Genomic DNA, 15,461 nt, shown 5'->3' with positions numbered 1-15,461 from the left:
AGAAATGCCTGACTGAAAGAAGCTAGGAGGAATTTACAGGGATTTTTCATATCATCAGGGATATGTGAAACACAAGCAACAAAAGGAAAAGAAAAGAAAGAATGATTAGACTTTGCGGATGCTTTTCAAACAGATGAAAATTCAAAGCACACAGAAAATGATACATAAATCAGCACTAGTTCCTTCCACCCAAATGCAAGACATCCATCAAAGTAAGCAATGTCTCTCCATTTAAAAAAATACTCATCTGTTTTCATAATATATGTCTTAAGAGTCACAAAATACTAATTCTACTACATGAATTTCTGATATTGGCAGGGACTGGGAAGTTGTACACGGGTCAACTGCTAATTTGAGAGTTCAAATGGGCTCAGTTAGCTTTTTGTTTTACTATATATTAAGCATGGGATATTATAATGTGGTAACACTTTTGTGTCCATAGCGAGTTATATGGCCTGGATATTTTCTTGGGAGAAGTGTTTCTTTACATCAAATATATCTGGAGGCTTTAGGAATGAGGTAAGAGAGACTTTTCATAGCACAACTAGCAGCAGAGGCCTTGAATCAGCATTTGAGAAGCAATATACAGCTCTTTTATCATCAGTTCTTGGCATGGCTAAGGCCCCCTTCCCTAGTTCTACGAGTTGTTAAGACTGGTGGAGAAGCAAGTGTTATGAAAACAAAAGTGATGTAGTTAATGGCATCAGATCTGTTAGACAAGACACCTCCATTAGCTGACTTACCATCCAGGGCCCAATGTGATCCTTTTCCATTCCAGCCACAAGAAAGAAGTAATCTAGAGTATTCTGGCCTACCCCATGATTTAGTTTCCCTACGCAGTGAAGAAAGGGTAGTACCCCTTCTACTGCACTCAGCTTCATGAACAAAATATAATACAACTTTGGGTGAAAAATAAAAACAACAACAACATGAAAACGTAAAGTTATATGTTGAATCTTAGTGCTAGAAAATTCCAAAGTCAAATATGTAGCACTTTCCAAAACTATAATTTTACTTTTGCTGCATTAATAGAAATCCTCAAATAATATAAGTATGTACATAATTTATGTATATTGATGTCTATGGGGACCAGAGCAAATTTAACTTTGCCTCTTGAGATTTTTAAAAAACTTTCTATGCAAGTTTCTCAACTGTCTATTAAAGTTTGCTCAGGGATTACACTGAGGAGACTTTTGGAAGCTCATTGCCTTACCTGGGAGTCCAGGTTGCCGGAGGTGGATTATTCAATGGTGATCCAGGAAGACGTACAGGTGCACCAATCAAAAGGGTGGGCAGTCATCGGAAGTGAATCAAATGCCATGAGGAAAAAGATAAAAAGGAGAGGCATACTGATTAGAAAAAAATGAATTAACTTTATAAGTCCATTTTACTTACACGTACACACACACACACGCACACACCCTTTGGAAAGGTTCTTAAATGGAATCTTCTTAAAAAGATCCTTTAATAAAATAAAAGGATAATTATGTAATGTGATAGAGGTGCTAATTATCACTACAACAGCAATCATATTACAACATATAAGTGTATCAAATTAACACATTGTACACCTTAAATTTACACAATGTTATGTGTCAAATATATTCAATTAAAAAATCACCCCCCACAAAAAATATGTCATTTATTACGTGACAGGCATCATTATAGGTACTTAAGGATACGGCAGTGAGTAAAACAGACGCAAATCTCTGCCTTCACAGAGTTTACAATTTTGTGGAAGATGTTTTTATACCATCTGTTTGAATAAGAGTTCCACATAAATATACTGTATGTTATGAACTCTAGGAAAATGTTTCTCCTAGCTTTATTTATGTCTTTATGTATGGAGAACATATCCACTGGCATCAGATTCAACATCTGTATTAGAAAGGCTTCTCTTTCCGATTGGAAGGGACATTATTTCTTTTTTTTTTTTTTTTTTTTTTTGCGGTATGTGGACCTCTCACTGTTGTGGCCTCTCCCGTTGTGGAGCACAGGCTCCAGACGCACAGGCTCAGCGGCCATGGCTCATGGGCCCAGCCACTCCGCGGCATGTGGGATCTTCCCGGACCAGGGCACGAACCCGCGTCCCCTGCATCGGCAGGCGGACTCTCAACCACTGCGCCACCAGGGAAGCCCCGGGACATTATTTCTTTTCATGATTTCTCCGTGTGGAAACTTCCCCCTGCCCCCCATCAAAGGCTGTAAGTCAGGTTTCTTTTTAGTGAGGCCATTTGCTGTTCATAGAATTCCACGTGCGTATACCTTGAAATACTGTGAAAACAAGAAGTCTCTAGATGGCAGCTTCATAATACTGTGGGGTACCACATCCCAGCAGTTTTTCTCATTGGATGCTCTAGTGTTCTGTAACACTCTGAGATTGGACTCATCAGCCCTCAGCAAGCCACCTCTTAAGAAAGCAACAGCAGGTGGTGGACAAAAGGAGCTGTGCTTCTCATGCCCACGACCCAGACACTGGCTGGAGAAGAAGCAGTAAGAGTAACCTTCTGGACCAAGGTTCAAGATGGGGCCAAATATCTCTCAAGAGACAGCTACTACCTAAATGTTAAATAAGCAGGAAAAGGAAAAGATGAAAATGAAGGGAAAACACACACACACACACACACACATATATATATATATCAGTGGAAAAATGGGAATTGAGGGGGAGACTTGGGAGCCCCCAAAACTCCAGATGGGGATTCGTGCTAACTAGAAACCTCAAATGATGACACCTACCCCCTGGCATTTAGATTCTCAGGGTAGGTGCTTAACGCTTCAGAATTAAAAGTGAAGCTTTCTAAGCACAGGGAACTATCTCCAATATCCTGGGATAAACCATAATGGGAAAGAATATTAAAAAGAATGTATATATGTGTATAACTGAATCATTTTGCTGTACAGCAGAGATTAACACAACATTGTAAATCAACTATACTTCAATTTTTTTTAAAAAAGTGAAGTTATCTATTCACTTTGATATTAAAGATCCAAATTAAGATGTAGGAAAAACAGGATGATGTAAAAATCCGAGAGCCTCTGCCTATAAATCTGGATTCCTGGTTTCTAATCCTGTTTTGCCAATGACTCATTTGATCTTGGGCAATTTCTCTTCTCCACTCTCTCAGGGAGCCATATGAAAAGAGGGATTTTCACAAGGTGGTTTCTAAAAATCCTCCAGTTCCAATATTTTTGTAATTCTCTAATAGCTTTGCCTTTCATTTTGGTGCCAAGTTAGTTAAAAGGACAGAAATCTCTGGTCGTTTTCTCAGTACAACATGCCATTAGTAGTTCAGAGAGCCCAGAGCCCCACAGTCTGAGCTTATGAGTAGATGAAAATGTGGCCAAAACAATAACAGCCAAGTTGAAATGCAGCCGATCATCATTCTGTCCAGGGAAACAGCTTTGTTTATTTGAAATAGAGTGGCTGGTTCTCTAGGATGGAAAAGTTCTACAAGTAAACTTAACTGAGAATAACAAGGAAAATCTAACTGATAAACAACTAACACCCACCAGCCCTTCTCTTTCTGCTCGTGCAGCTGCTTCATCTGCCAGGAGCCTGGGATGTTGGTGATTGATGTCAATCAGCAGAGACCTCCACAGCCACAGCCTCCCAGATAAAGGCTTGCATAGATGCTCATATTTTGCAAAGGGTGGTTAAAACAAACAAAAAAACTCCCCACCAACACTGTTTTGGTCTGATGGCAAATCTGTGGCAGACAATACACTCCGGGAACCAATTACCTCCCACTGTTCCAGGGCTGCCAAGCAAACGGCCCATTCAAGCTCTCTGATTTGTGATACTGGATTGGTTTGCTCCCATAACCAGAGCTGCTGTGCCCTTGATCTCCCACCTTCTTCCCATGTAGGATGCCCTCCACTCTCATCCTGGTCTGACCTAATATACTGCTGCTCAGTTACCCGCCACCTCCTTTTGTATCTTAGGGCACACCCTCATTTGGTATCTGAAGGCCAAATACAGTGTATCTTAGTGAAAAACTTATTCTGTATGTTGAATCTGGTCCCCTAAATGGGAAGGTGACACAAAGTCCCAGGTGAAGGACTCTTACTCTTTTGTTGTTTTTCCCAAGTTTATATTTTTATTGCTAATTACCATTAAGCACTTTTAAAATTTTTAATTGAAATATAGTTGATTTACAATGTTGTGTTAGTTTCAGGTGTATAGTAACGTGATTCAGTTAAACATTTTTTTAGATTTTTTCCATTACAGGTTATTACAAGATATTGAGTGTAGTTCCCTGTGCTATACAGCAGGTCCTTGTTGGTTATCTGTTTTATAGAAGGACTCTTATTCAATGCAGAAGCCAGATGAAAGGCCTGGATGATTTTTAAGGCCCTAGGCAAAAAAAAAAAAAAGCAACCAGTCTTCTTTACTTCTTTACTTGTCTTCTTTACTTTAAAGCTACTTTAAAAATGACGCCTGGCCTCAACCTTTTGCTCATGCACAAGCCTGAGAGGCAGTGGGGGGCCATGGAATAAGCCTAGGTCTCAGACTGGGTTCTAGTTCAGGCTTTTTCACTTACTAATTGTATGATACTGCAAAGGTGCCTTAACCTCTCAAACCTTGATTTCCTCATCTGCAAAATGGGAACAAGTATAGTACCCACACAAGTAATGATGTCCAACATATTTAACAATCAATACGGTATGGGCACTGGTCAATCAGAAAAGAAGCCAACTGTCAACACCCTGTGTAGACAGGCCAATGCATGCCCCAAAAGGTGGTCGTGAGGATTAGATGAGATCATGCCTGGAAAGCCCGTAGCAAAGTACCACGTCCAGGGTCAGAACTCAATAACTTTTGTGCATGATTATTTTTATCCAGGGAAGAAAACGAGTAAGAGAATTGTCCAACAGTATTTTGAATGTATGGCAGGCCAGGGTCAAGACTCCTAGCCTCATGTGGCTGAGCCCTCTTGCCACCCTGGGAACACAGGCAGCTTTTCAAAGCCAGGGTTCAAGGACATCTACATGTACAAGGCCATGTTGAACGCAACCATATTTATTGTTATGGGGGAGGAGTATCCCCCAATATGCATGTTCTACTGTTTGACAGCTCTGTTTTCTTCCTCGTTGCATGCCAAGCCTACCAGAAACTGTGCAAACTCCAAGAAAGGGAGCTCTTCAGAGTCAGCCTCAGAAGACTAGAATCCAGAATATCCTTTCCAACCTTTACTCTGTAAGTATTTGCTTTCATCCCCTTTGGCACAACTCTGAGGCCTCCTGAGTTTGTCGTGACTGCTCCTTTCATAATGGCCTCCTTCCCCCCAGATACTAAATCTGGCTTTCAGACCCATCCTCCTGGCCTACTTTCCCTGACAGCTGACAAGATTTCAATCCTATCCTTGCCTTTGAACAGGAACATTTTAAGACTACAGAGTCTTCTAGATCCACAGGAATGACCCTCTAAAATATGGTTCAATCTCCAATCCCATGACATTTAGCGATGACATTTTTTGTAACATGTTTATTGGAGGATAACTGCTTTACAATGGTGTGTTAGTTTCTGCTGTATAACAAAGTGAATCAGCTATAGATATACATATATCCCCATATCTCCTCCCTCTTGCATCTCCCTCCCTCCCACCCTCCCTAACCCACCCCTCTAGGTGGTCTCAAAGCAATGAGCTGATCTCCCCATGCGATGCAGCTGCTTCCCACTAGCTATCTATTTTATATTTGGTAGTGTATATATGTCCATGCCACTCTCAACTCCTCCCAGCTTACCCTTCCCCCTCCCAGTGTCCTCAACTCCATTCTCTACGTCTGCGAGAGAGGACATATTTTTGATAGGGATTTGTCCCCATACCTCTCCATTTATACCACCTAAATACACTATATACAATACAGTGTAGAATATATAACAGAGAGCTACGCTGGCTATGTCAAAACCCTGTGGGTTCATAGCTGCTGGTTTCTTATTCCCTGGAGTCATGTGGGTGGGGAGAGACAAATGCAGCACAAGGGAACAGAAAGAGGCCTGGACGAGAAGTCAGAAGACCGAGGTCCTCATGCAAGCTCTGCTGTGTGACCCCTCACCAGCCCACTCTCCAGAGGGGAAGACGGCTCTCAGTTTCCCTATCTGCACAGTGAGGGTGTTAGACTAAGTGCTTTCCCAAAGGCCCCTGTTCATTAGAATACTCTAAGACTTTATAAGGAATGTGACTCAGGAACATTCCTATGAATAGAGCCTGGGTTCTTACCAACCAAGGCTGAGAGAAACACTCTTGCATTGCTCTGAGAGACTCTAGGGCCCAAGGCTGAGTAGACAAGCTTCTTTTCACTGGCCCACTTTTTCCATTAGGTCTCCAGACCTCCCTGGCTCCTCAGGGAACTGCACTTGGGCATGCTCATGACCTTCTGGCCAGTGCCCGGTGTGTAAGTCAGGAGTTACCTAAATTCTGCGTAATAAGCCAATTTAAGGAGAGCTACTGATGGCTTAATTGTGGTCACTCTCTGAGGTTATACTTGGACTGGGTGGGAAACCTAAAGGAGTGATTAATGTGAGCAGATCAGCTGCTCCGGGCTGGAATCCTTCTAGTACCATCTCTCTCAACAGCATGGAGTCATTCTTTAACCCAACATTGGATTCAGAACTCAAGTGGCCACTATAAACGAGTGATTTGAAAGGTCTTCCTACCATCATCAATCACAGACTCCGAAGGGCTGGGAGATGGCTCTGGGTGATCTTTTGAGACCATAGTGTTGCAGAACCCTTTCCTGACCCCGAGTCTCTGCAGAGGCGGGGACTTGCTGCAGATCACAGACTGCCTCAGTGGCAGGGCCAAGACCAGGATCCAGCTCTACAGGTCCCTTTCCCTGACAGGGTACTACCCACCCCATGTCCACCAAAGCATGCCTAGGGCAGCAGGCAAGCAGACATCTGTGTCCCCACATACAACCACACAACCCTTCAGAACAACTCAAAGAGCAATGGCTGCAAAAGACTGGGAAAACAACCGAAAAAGACCCCAAGGACTTTCAATTCTTCCTTTCCAGTAGCTGTTAAATTGTAAACACATTTTCCTAAGCTGCTCTCTCAGGTTTTGTTCTCTGCCTACACGTACGTTGACTACATCATGCCGTAACCATCAGCGATTCTTCTGTTCTTTTCCTTTTGAGAAATAATGCCTAATACCTGGGCCCTATATTGCCAAAACACCAAGCACGTTTTGGAAACAAAGTGGACCTGGTGAGGAAGATTGTTACAGTCCTTTGCTTACCTATTGGCAAGTCAGGCAATTCTCAGTTGCAGAGGTCTTCCCTAAGCTGTTTGTTATCTGCAGTCATTGCTGAAACCGCCCCATCAGCTCCCCCCACACCCCTACCCACCAGTTTTTGGTAAAATCTTCCCATTTTGGCATCATAAGAGTGCCCTCTAGCGCTGATCTAATTAAGAACCTGGAGACTCAGGGATTCCTGTTTTCGTAGGAAATGGGTTTAGCTATAACTTGTCCTTCGCTGTGTCCAGATATATTCTTTCTGAAGCATCTCTAAAGCACCTACTTGACAATGTAGTCTTTCAGAAAGCAGTGAAAGGAGTGTTTTGCCACTGAACAAACAATGCAAACCAAAAACCAAAAAAAAAAAAAAAAAAAGGGAGGGCCTTAAAAGAAACCCTGGCTTATGCTCCCTGCTGACATGCATTCCCACTCATGATGCCGGGGCGCTGTTTGAATTATAAAAGAGGGTGCACAGACACAGGACGACTCCATCAATTAAAAGTTAACAGTAATTTTTAAAAAAATTAAAAAAAATTATACAATTTTTAAAGGTTACTTTCCATTTACAGTTATTACAAAATATTGGCTCTATTTCCTGTGTTGTACAATATATCCTTGAGCCTACCTTATACCCAATACTTTGTACCTCCCACCTTGCCCCTCCCCCCACTCCCCACTGGTAACCACTAGTTTGTTCTCTATATCTGTGACTCTCTTCTTTTAAAAAGTTGACAGTGATTTTTGCACAAGGAACTCTGCTCTGAAGTGCCTGGTGCCACGCTTCTACACTCAGTACCCTTGAGCAAGTGACACTAGACTAAACACAAAGAAAAAGAAAAAGGTCTCTGCAGGTGATGAGAAAGGTGTGAGAACAGGCTGGATGGAGAATAAGGCACCGCGAGGCCCAAGCTGAAAGAAATAAAGACTTCCAGTACATCACTCTGACAGTAAAGAGCGAAGGAAAAGGGACGTCTGAGAACTGCAATGCGTTCCGCTTGAACAAAAGGAAGTTGAGTTGTGATAATATAATTCTGGATTCCATGGAATGCTGTGGCTCAGAGAGGCAAGAGATAGAAGACAGAGAAACAATATAGTGGTTCACAGCTGGAGACTCATTTTTCCCAGGATGAATCATACCTTGAGGCTCAACCATATCTGATTTAGTTGATATTTAGCCGTGTGGCTGACAGGGTCTTGGTGCTCGGCCATGTGTCAAGTCTGAGCCTCTGAGGTGGGAGAGCCAAGTTCAGGACACTGGTCCACCAGAGGCCTCCAGGCTCCACATAATATCAAACCACGAAAGCACCCCAAGAAGTCTCCATCGCGATGCTAAGACCCAGCTCCACTGAACGGCCAGCAAGCTACAGTGCTGGACACCCTATGCCAAACAACTAGAAAGACAGGAACACAACCCCACCCATTAGCAGAGAGGCTGTCTAAAATCATACTAAGTTCACAGACACCCCAAAACACACCACCAGATGCGGTCCTGCCCACCAGAAAGACAAGATTCAGCCTCATCCAGCAGAACACAGGCACCAGTCCCGTCCACCAGGAAGCTTACACAACCCACTGAACCAACCTTACCCACTGGGGGCAGACACCAAAAACAGCGGGTACTACGAACCTGCAGCCTGCAAAAAGGAGACCCCAAACACAATAAGTTAAGCAACATGAGAAGACAGAGAAACACACAGCAGATGAAGGAGCAAGGTAAAAACTCACCAGACCAAACAAATGAAGAGGAAACAGGCAGTCTCCCTGAAAACGAATTCACAGTAATGATAGTAAAGATGATGCAAAATCTTGGAAATAGAATGGAGAAAATACAAGAAACGTTTAACAAGGAACTAGAAGAAATAAAGAGCAAACAAACAATGATGAACAACACAATACATGAAATTAAAAATTCTCTAGAAGGGATCAATAGCAGAATAACTGAGGCAGAGGAACAGATAAGTGACCTGGAAGATAAAAGAGTGGAAATAACTACTGAAGAGCAGAATAAAGAAAAAAGAATGAAAAGAAATGAGGACAGTCTCAGAGATCTCTGGGAAAACATTAAATGCCCCGACATTCGAATTATAGGGGTTCCAGAAGAAGAAGAGAAAAAGGAAGGGACTGAGAAAATATTTGAAGAGATTATACTTGAAAACTTCCCTAACATGGGAAAGGAAAGAGTTAATCAAGTCCAGGAAGTGTACAGAGTCCCATACAGGATAAATCCAAGGAAAAACACACCAAGACACATATTAATCAAGCTATCAAAAATTAAATACAAAGAAAAAATATTAAAAGCAGCAAGGGGAAAACAACAAATAATATACAAGGGAATCCCCATAAGGTTAACAGCTGATCTTTCAGCAGACCCTCTGCAAGGCAGAAGGGAGTGGCAGGACAGATTTAAAGTGATGAAAGGGAAAAACCTACAACTAAGATTACTCTACCCAGAAAGGATCTCATTCAGATTTGACAGAGAAATTAAAACCTTTACAGACAAGCAAAACCTAAGAGAATTCAGCAACACCAAACCACCTTTAAAACAAATGCTAAAGGAACTTCTCTAGGCAAGAAACACAAGAGAAGGAAAAGACCTACAATAACAAACCCAAAACAATTAAGAAAATTGTAATAGGACATTACATATCGCTAACTACCTTAAATGTAAATGGATTAAATGCTCCAACCAAAACACACAGGCTCGCTGAATGGATACAAAAACAAGACCCATATATATGCTGTCTACAAGAGAGCCACTTCAGACCTAGGGACACATACAGACTGAAAGTGAGGGGATGGAAAAAGATATTCCATGCAAATGGAAATCAAAAGAAAGCTGGAGTACCAATTCTCGTATCAGACAAAATAGACTTTAAAATAAAGACTATTAAAAGAGACAAAGAAGGACACTACATAATGATCAAGTGATCAATAAAAGAAGATATAACAACTGTAAACATTTATGCACCCAACATAGGAGCACCTCAATACAGAAGGCAAATGCTAACAGCCATAAAAGGGGAAATCAACAGTACCACAATCATAGTAGGGGACTTCAACACCCCACATTCACCAATGGACAGATAATCCAAAATGAAAATGAATAAGGAAACACAAGCTTTAAATGATACATTAAACAAGATGGACTTAATTGATATTTATAGGACATCCATCCCCAAACAACAGAATACACTTTCTTCTCAAGTGCTCATGGAATATTCTCCAGGATAGATCATATCTTGGGTCACAAATCAAGCCTTGGTAAATTTAACAAAATTAAAGTCATATCAAGTATCTTTTCTGACAACAACGTTATGACACTAGATATCAATTACAGGAAAAAAACTGTAAAAAATGCAAACACATGGAGGCTAAACAATACACTACTAAATAACCAAGAGATCACTGAAGAAATCAAAGAGGAAATCAAAAAATACCTAGAAACAAATGACAATGAAAACACGATGACCCAAAACCTATGGGATGCAGCAAAAGAAGTTCTAAGAGGGAAGTTGATAGCAATACAATCCTAGCTCAAGAAACAAGAAAAATCTCGAATAAACAACCTAACCTTACACCTAAAGCAATTAGAGAAAGAAGAACAGAAAAACCCCAAAGTTAGTAGAAGGAAAGAAATCATAAAGATCAGATCAGAAATAAATGAAAAAGGGCTTCCCTGGTGGCGCAGTGGTTGAGAGTCCGCCTGCTGATGCGGGGACACGGGTTCGTACCCTGGTCCGGGAAGATCCCACATGCTGCGGAGCAGCTGGGCCCGTGAGCCATGGCCGCTGAGCCTGCGCGTCTGGAGCCTGTGCTCCATAACAGGAGAAGCCACAACAGTGAGAGGCCCACGTACCGCAAAAAAAAAAAAAAAGAAAGAAACAAATGAAAAAGAAATGAAGGAAATGCTAGCAAAGATCAATAAAACTAAAAGCTGGTTCTTTGAGAAGATAAACAAAATTGATAAACCATTAGCCAGACTCATCAAGAAAAAAAGGGAGAAGACTCAAATCAATAGAATTAGAAATGAAAAAGGAGAAGTAACAACTGACACTGCAGAAATACAAAGGATCATGAGAGATTACAACAAGCAACAATATGCCAATAAAATGGACAACCTGGAAGAAATGGACAAATTCTTAGAAAAGCACAACTTTCTAAGACTGAACCAGGAAGAAATAGAAAATATAAACAGACCAATCACAAGCACTGATATTGAAACTGTGATTTAAAATCTTCCAACAAACAAAAGCCCAGGACCAGATGGCTTTACAGGCAAATTCTATCAAACATTTAGAGAAGAGCTAACACCCATCCTTCTCAAACTCTTCCAAAATATAGTAGAGGGAGGAACACCCCCAAACTCATTCTAAGAGGCCACCATCACCCTGATACCCAAACCAGACAAAGATGTTCACAAAGAAAGAAAACTATAGGCCAATATCACTGATGAACATAGATGCAAAAATCCTCAACAAAATACTAGCAAACAGAATCCAACAGCACATTAAAAAGATCATACACCATGATCAAGTGGCGTTATCCCAGGAATGCAAGGATTCTTCAATATACGCAAATCAATCAATGTGATACACCATATTAACAAATTGAAGGAGAAAAACCATATGATCATCTCAATAGATGCAGAGAAAGCCTTCAACAAAATTCAACACCCATTTATGATAAAACACTCCAATTTACAAGCAGCTCATGCAGCTCAATATCAAAAAAATAAACAATCCAATCCAAATTGGGCCGGAGAGCTAAATAGACATTTCTCCAAAGACATACAGATTGCCAACAAACACATGAAAGGATGCTGAACACCACTAATCATTAGAGAAATGCAAGTCAAAACTACAAGGAGGTATCACCTCACACCAGTCAGAATGGCCATCATCAAAAAATCTACAAATAAATGCTGGAGAGGGTGGGGAGAAAAGGGAACCCTCTTGCACTGTTGGTGGGAATGTAAAGTGATACAGCCACTATGGAGAACAGTATGGAGGTTCCTTAAAAAACAAAAATAGAACTACCATATGACCCGGCAATCCCACTCCTGGGCATATACCCTGAGAAAACCATAATTCAAAAAGTGTCATGGGGCTTCCCTGGTGGCGCAGTGGTTGAGAGTCTGCCTACCGATGCAGGGGACACGGGTTCGTGCCCCGGTCCGGGAAGATCCCACATGCCGCGGAGCGGCTGGGCCCGTGAGCCATGGCCGCTGAGCCTGCATGTCCGGAGCCTGTGCTCCGCAACGGGAGAGGCCACAACAGTGAGAGGCCCGCGTACCACCAAAAAAAAAAAAAAAAAAAAGTGTCATGGACCACAATGTTCACTGCAGCTCTATTTACAATACAGGACACGGAAGCAACCCTAAGTGTCCATCGACAGATGAATGGATAAAGAAGATGTGGCACATATATACAGTGGAACATTACTCAGCCATAAAAAGAAACGAAATTGAGTTATTTGTAGTGAGGTGGATGGACCTAGAGTCTGTCATACAAGAGTGAAGTAAGTCAGAAACAGAAAGACAAATTCCATATGCTAACACATATATATGGAATGTAAAAAAAATGTCATGAAGAACCTAGGGGTAAGACAGGAATAAAGACACAGACCTACAGAGAATGGACTTGAGGATATGGGGAGGGAGAAGGGTAAGCTGTGACAAACCGAGAGTGGCATGGACATATACACACTACCAAATGTAAAATAGATAGCTAGTGGGAAGTAGCCGCATAGCACAGGGAGATCAGTTCAGTGCTTTGTGACCACCTAGAGGGGTGGGATAGGGAGGGTGGGAGGGAGGGAGACGCAAGAGGGAAGAGATATGGGGATATATGTATATGTATAACTGATTCACTTTGTTATACAGCAGAAACTAACACACCATTGTAAAGCAATTATACTCCAATAAAGATGTTAAAAAAAAGTTGACAGTGATTTTTGAATGTGTTTTAGAGTTTCCCAGATGAAACATCTGTATTTGTATGTTAGGTTTCAGCAATGTGTTTCCTCAATTTGATCATATACATACTTTTGCTTTGAAGGGAAGGATAGACCATTAAGAATCCCTTAGAAATGTTCTGGGTATAACAGGGCTTGCTTTCTGATAACAAGAGCCTGAAAAGGTTTCACTTATAATAGAAATATAAATGTGCGTGTATGCGTGTGTATTTCTATGGTTTATTTTATCCCATTATTTCCATATTTCGGATTTAGGGATCTGGAATATCCACAATGAATGCTATCTCAGCACTGGTTCAAATCAGCAGGGAAGATTTCCACTGTACCTTTTACATTCCGCTTCACAAGAGGCTGCTCCTCTATCGAATCCCAAATAGTGTATGCTGACACAGACAAAGAATGGCCAGTGCAAGACAGAACTGCTTCATTCACATTTTAACATGTATAAAACACAGAGCATGACAAAGTCCCTAAGGAGTAGTGCCTCGGCAAGCGCTAAAATAAAGATCGAGATCATTCTCAGGAAATATTCAGCCAAGTCACTAAGACGATCAGACAGTAACGACACATGGAATGGTCCATCCTGGACATATGTCACTTGCTCTCCTCAAGGAGCTTCTATCTCTGCTGATGTCGAAGTATGGCAGGAGCCAGTGGCTTGGGTCTGAAACTTCCCTCGAGCCAGCCCCAAAGAGGGAACCGGCAGGTCTGTGAAGAAAGAGGCAAGTGCTAGAAGTGGAGCCAGCACTGGCTTTGGAGCTGACAGGACTGTGTTCGAATCCCAGCTCTTCCAAATGTCTTTGGTTGCTTCAAACCCGTCAGTCTCATTTTTCTCAACAAAACTGTGACCTCCTTGTGATCTCCAATATCTGACAGAAGGCACAGACCAGGTGCTCAATAAAACCTGCTGAATTTACTAAAACCAACCATTTTGATTTAAAAAAGTGAAAAATGCCCCTCATTGTCCAGATGTTTGGGAAGAAGTAAACGAAACATCTGTATAATGGACTCCATTGTTTAAAATCTGTGTTGAAGATTTTAAGCCACTGCTGTTCTTGCCCACATAGATCTTGCTAGTCTCTATCAATGTGACAAATCAAAAGGTACAGGGCTGTGCTTGAGACCCCCAGGCCAAACAGTTCTTTCAGTTTGGCAGATGTAATATTCATGATTGGATTTAACTTGGTGAAATTGATGGATGCACCGCTTTTTGAAAATTCATGACCGGTTCAACATTTTTGGACACCTTTGTGGACTTTGGACACCTTTTCACGTGAAGATGTAGCACCATTTTTAGGCAAAGCCTCGGTTTTCATGAGAAAGCAGGTTTCCTTTTATAGCGAGATTCTCAGTTTCATGTCTAACCTGAAGTTTGAAAACCAGGTACCAAAAAGACCCTGAGTGTTTCTGCCCCCCAAATCCAAAATATGGGACAAGTGTGTCAGATCATCTGGAAGAGTACACAGAATATCTTTTCTAGAATTATTGGAAATTATACCTAAATGACAAACAATAACAATCATACTATAAGCTATTAAATAATGAGTATTTCCTATATGCCAGGCACCATGCACTTTACAGGAGTTATTTCATCCCGAGCAGAAGTCTATACTCATTGTACAGATGAGAAAACTGAGGCTCAGAGGGACTCGTACAACTAATAACTCAAATCCAGAGTTGTAGGATGCCAGCGCCCAAGCTCATTACCCATTAAGCTATACTGTACCTGTGAGGCAGGCATCATTTTTATCTTTTTACAGGTAAATTAGGTGAAGCTCAGAGAATAAGTTGCTCAAGGTCACATAGCTAATAAGTGAAGGCGCTGAGATGAGAATATTCAATATTCCCTGACTCCTAATATTTTTTCAAAGGTATAATTGATTTACAATATTGTGTTAGTTCCAGGTGTATAGTAAAGTGATTCAGTTATATATATTTTTTTCAGACTAGATTCCATTATAGGTTTTTACAAAATATTGAATATTGTCCTGTGTTATACAGTAAATCCTTGTTGCTTATCTATTTTTTTTTAATCTTTATTTTTTATTTATTTATTTATTTATTTTTGCGGTACGCGGGCCTCTCACTGTTGTGGCCTCTCCTGTTGCAGAGCATAGGCTCCGGACGCGCAAGCTCAGCGGCCATGGCTCACAGGCCCAGCCACTCCGCGGCATGCGGGATCTTCCCGGACTGGGGCACGAACCCGTGTCCCCTGCATTGGCAGGCGGACTCTCAACCACTGCG

At 41.5% G+C, this 15,461-nt stretch overlaps 1 protein-coding gene across 3 annotated transcripts in view; it reads right to left on the bottom strand.

Annotated features, from left to right (window-relative positions):
* Positions 1-15,461, bottom strand: part of HS6ST2 (heparan sulfate 6-O-sulfotransferase 2) — a gene marked incomplete at its 5' end in the record, with an annotated part of 290,174 nt that overhangs the window by 81,801 nt on the left and 192,912 nt on the right. The window lies entirely within an intron of this gene.

The sequence above is a fragment of the Mesoplodon bidens genome (genome assembly GCF_964165515.1).
Source record: "Mesoplodon bidens genome assembly, chromosome: X".
Taxonomy (NCBI): domain Eukaryota; kingdom Metazoa; phylum Chordata; class Mammalia; order Artiodactyla; family Ziphiidae; genus Mesoplodon; species Mesoplodon bidens.
This window is presented reverse-complemented; position numbering and strand designations above follow the sequence as displayed.